Source organism: Notamacropus eugenii, chromosome 6 (assembly GCF_028372415.1).
Source record: "Notamacropus eugenii isolate mMacEug1 chromosome 6, mMacEug1.pri_v2, whole genome shotgun sequence".
Lineage (NCBI taxonomy): Eukaryota > Metazoa > Chordata > Mammalia > Diprotodontia > Macropodidae > Notamacropus > Notamacropus eugenii.
The window spans coordinates 107,930,002-107,934,963 of NC_092877.1; positions in this window are offsets into that span (position 1 = coordinate 107,930,002).

Sequence of the window (4,962 nt, forward strand, 5' to 3'; positions counted from 1 at the left end):
TTCTATTAGCCAGTTTTTTTTTTGTTTTTTTGTTTTTTCTGAGAATACTTTGTCTTTTATTGCCATTATATTGTAACTACTTTTCCAGGGATTTATTTTCTTTTTTTCTTTTTTTTTTTTTATTAAACTTTTAACATTTATTTTCACACAATTTTGGGTTACAAATTTTCTCCCCTTTTTTCCACCCCCCCCCCCCCCCGACCCAAGCTTTCTAATTGCCCCTGTGACCTATCTGCTCTCTCCTCTATCCTCCCTCCCTGCCCTTGTCTCCGTCTTCTCTTTTGTCCTGTAGGGCCAGATAGCTTTCTTGACCCCTTAACCTGTATTTCTTGTTACCCAGTGGTAAGAACATTACATTTGGTCCTAACACTTTGAGTTCCGACTTCTTTAGCTCCCTCCCTCTCTACCCCTTCCCCTTGGAAGACAGGCAGTTCAATATAGGCCATATCTGTTTAGTTTTGCAAATGATTTCCATACTAGTTGTGTTGTATAGGCCTAACTATATTTCCCTCCGTCCTGTCCTGTCCCCCATTACTTCTATTTTCTTATGGTCCTTTCCCTCCCCATGAGTGTCGACCTCGTATTGCATTCTCCTCCCCATGCCCTCCCCTCTATCCTCCCCCCCATCCTGCTTGTGCCCCTGTTCCCCACTCTCCTGTATTATGAGATAGGTTTTCCTATCAAAATGAATGTGCATTATATTCTTTCCTTTAGTGGAATGTGATGAGAGTAGACCTCATGATTTTCTCTCGCCTCCCCTCTTTATCCCTCCACTAATAAGTCTTTGCTTGCCTCTTTTATGAGAGATAATTTGCCCCATTCAATTTCTCCCTTTCTCCTCCCAATATTTCTCTCTCACTGCTTGATTTCATTTTTTTTTTTAAGATATGATCCCATCCTCTTCAATTCACTCTGTGCACTCTGTCTCTATGTATGTGTGCGTGTGTGCATGTGTGTGTGTGTGAACTCCCACCCAGTGCCCATATACTGAAATGTTTCAAGAGTTATAAATATTGTCTTTCCATGTAGGAATGTAAACAGTTCAACTTTAGTAAGTCCCTTATGATTTCTCTTTGCTGTTCGCCTTTTCATGGTTCTCTTCATTCTTGTGTTAGAAAGTCAAATTTTCTTTCCAGCTCTGGTCTTTTCATCAGGAAAATTTGAAAGTCTTCTATTTCATTGAAAGACCATTTTTTCTCCTGAAGTATTATACTCAGTTTTGCTGGGTAGGTGATTCTTGGCTTCAGTCCTAGTTCCTTTGACTTCTGGAATATCCTATTCCATTCCCTTCTATCCCTCAATGTAGAAGGTGCCAGGTCTTGTACTATCCTGATTGTATTTCCACAATACTTAAATTGTTTCTTTCTAGCTGCTTGCAATATTTTCTCTTTGACCTGGGAATTCTGGAATTTGGCCACAATGCTCCTAGGAGTTTCTCTTTTTGGATCTCTTTCATGCGGTGTTCTGCGGATTCCTTGAATATATATTTTGCCTTCTGGTTCTAGAATCTCAGGGCAGTTTTCCTTGATAATTTCATGGAAGATGACGTCTAGGCTCTTCTTTTGATCATGGTTTTCAGGTAGTCCCAGAATTTTTACATTGTCTCTCCTGATTCTATTTTTCATTTCAGTTGTTTTTCCAATAAGATATTTCACATTATCTTCCATTTTTCGAATCTGCGTGGTATGTTCTGAGATATCTGTCTTTCTCGAAAAGTCCAAAGCTTCCATCTGTACCATTCCAGTTTTGAAAGATCTATTTTCTTCAGTGAGCTTTTGAATCTCCTTTTCCATTTGGTTAATTCTGCTTTTGAAAGCATTCTTCTCCTCATTGGCCCCTTGCACCTCCCTTGCAAGCTGAGTTAGGCTAGTTGTCAAGATGCCAATTTCTTCAAGATTTTTTTGGTTCTCCTTTAGCAGGGAGCTGATCTGTTTTTCATGCTTCTCCCTTATCCCTCTCATTTCCCTTCCCAGTCTTTCCTCCACCTCTCTAACTTGATTTTCAAAATTCCTCTTGAGCTCTTCCATGGCCTGAGCCCATTGGGTGGGCTGGGACACAGAGTCCTCGATTTCTGTGTCTTTGCCTGATGGGAAGCCTTGTTCCTCCCCATCAGAGAGGAAGGGAGGAAGTGTTTTTTCTCCGATAAAGTACCCTTCAATAGTTTCATTTCTTTTCCCTTTTCTTGGCATTTTCTCCACCTAGTGACCTGACCTCTGAATGTTCTCCTCACACCCACCTCGCCTCCTGGTCCTCCCAGCCAGCGTTTGGGGACTGAGATTCAAATGCTGCTTCCCGCCTTAGGATTTTTGGCGGGGGCAGGGCTGTTATTCAGTGTTAAATTAGGCTCAGGTGCTGAGGTCAGGGGGAGGGCCGCCTCTCTGGCTCAATTCCCTCAGGGGGTTTATGCACAGACCTTCCACAATGGATCCAGGCTCTCGCCCGTTTGGGGAGCCCCTGTCTGTAGCCGCCTCTCAGCTTCTATCTCCCGGGGGGGGGGGGGGCCGAGCCTTGGGGGCACCTCACTCCCCTCTCAACCTGCCAAAGAGACTCTCTCACCTACCCCCGTCAGTCACCTGTTGGTGGGGGGGCCCGTGCTGCCGCTGAAGATCCCGCCTCTGGAGCCCTTTCAGATCTGTGCCTCTCGGAGCCGTGGCCGCCGCCGCCGCAGGTCCGGGCTGGGCACCGCGTCTGCAGCGCGACGGACCTTTTGCGAGAGGTTTGCTGGTCCCTCTGTGGGTGGGGGGACCCGCGTGGCCGCTGGAGATCCCGTCCCGTAGCCCTCTCGGATCTTTTTCTCACGGTGTTGCTGCTGCGGTATGGTTGCTCTCTGCTACCCGCTCTGGCGCCCAGTCCACGGCGCGAAGGTCCCCCCGTGAGAGGTTTGCAGGTCTCTCCGGAACAGAAATCTCCCTCGCTCCAATATTCCGTGGTCTCTGGGTGCAGAATTCGCCCTGGGTTAGTCCCCTCTGCCGTTCTGTGGTTTGTGGGTTCGGAGCTATGTGTATGTGCGTCTTTCTACTTCGCCATCTTGGCTCTGCCCCCTATTAGCCAGTTTTTACATAATAATGCCTTTAAGGTTTGCTAAACTCACATTTGCTCCTCACAATAATCTCTAGGGTTGAATACTGCAGGCATTATTCCTATTTTACAGATGTAGAAATGGATCCTTAGAGGACTTAGATAATTTGCCCTGGGGTCATAGTCAACAAGTATTTATAAATTACCTACTATGTCTTAGGCACTAAGCTAAGTGCCAGGAAAACAATGAAAAGTAAAAAAACAAAACAAAACAAAAAAACAACGAAACGTCCTGCCCCTCAAGAACCTCACGGTCTAAAAAGAAAGCCATCATGTAGTAACTAGATATATACAAGATATATACAGAGTAGATAAGTCATTTCTGAGGGAATGTGGGGGCTAGGGGGGTGGTGGAGGGACTGGGAAACCAGGAAAGGCCAGCAGAAGGTGGAATTTAAGATGAGAATTGAAAGAAGCTAAGAGATAGAGTGAGGGACATCATTCCAGGCATGGGAGATAGCCAGTGCAAAGTGTGGAGTTGGGAAAGGGAGGGTCATGTTCCAAGAATAGTAAGAAGATGAGTGTACCTGAATTACAGAGTTTGTGGAGAGGGTGAGGGGAAGGGGTAAGGTGAGAGGCATGAGGATAATGAAAAGGTTTGTAATAACCATGGTGGTTAAGATAAGGAATTGAGTGGAGAGATGTGAAAGGATTACCTTGCTGCAGTGAGGACCCAGTTGAAATTATGCAGCATAACTTTGTTTTGGACCCAGTTAGCTTTGTTTCTTGATTTTCTCTAGCTCTGTTCTAGCAACATGTGAATAGAAAGTGGAGGATAGGAATAATCCAGGGTTGGGATTGGCATGACATGATTGGCAATAGGAAGGTGGGGCAATATAGAGCTCATATTCTGCATGAGATAACTGTCTAGTGATGCACACAAAAAAATGAATCCTGAATGTAGGACAAGTCACTTGACTCCTGGCTCTTAATCTTAGTGCCCCAAAACAGAGACCTCTTTTGTTACCCTGAGAAGAGTGGAAAGAACACTGAATTTTGAGTCAGAGGACATGGGTTTATATTCCAATTCTATTACTTAACTCTAGGTGACCTTGGAAAAATGGCAGCTTTTCTGGTCCTGTTTTCTCACCTGTACAATGAGAGGGCTGGACTCACTGATCTCTAACTTCTCCTTGAGCTCTAAATCTGTGATCTTATGATTCTATGGATATAGGTTCCATTTGGTGAAATCTTTACAAGGTTTCTGGATCCTTAAGACTTGGGATCTCATAGTTCAGAGACCATGGCAGAAGATGACTAGTGATACATCTGTGCCTCAAGATGGCTGGAAATGAGACAAATCCAGAAGACCACTGAACATGTGGAAGAAGTATTTTGCCGTCCACAGGTCCTTTCATATGTTTGGTACCTTGAGGCTCATATTTTCTGACAGAAGTGAATTTCACTTCAAGTAGACTGGCTACATTTGCTAGATGACACAGAGGTAACTCATATTTATTTAATTAGATAGAGGCAGCCTTCTGCTATGGAAAGAGCGCTGGATTTGGAATTAGAAGACCTGGGTTTGAATTCTGGAACTGATACTTATTGCCTATGTGATTTTGGGCAAATCACTTATCTGGGATTCAGGTACCTCATTTTGTAAAACAAAGGGGTTTGGACTTCTAAGGTTCCTTCTGGTTCTAAGTTCTGTGATGGGAAGTGTCGGAAGGACTCAAACTCAGGTATCCTCCAATATCAAAACCCTTTTCACCACACTGCCCTCTCTATCCTGTGTATACATAAATTTATGGACATGGGGCTTCAGAATGGTGTAGTGAATAGAAAACCAGCTTTGTAACTAGGAAAAACCTCACTTTAGGTTCTTCCTTTGATATTTAACTGGCTATGTGACCCTGGTCAAGTCACTTAACCTTTTACTGA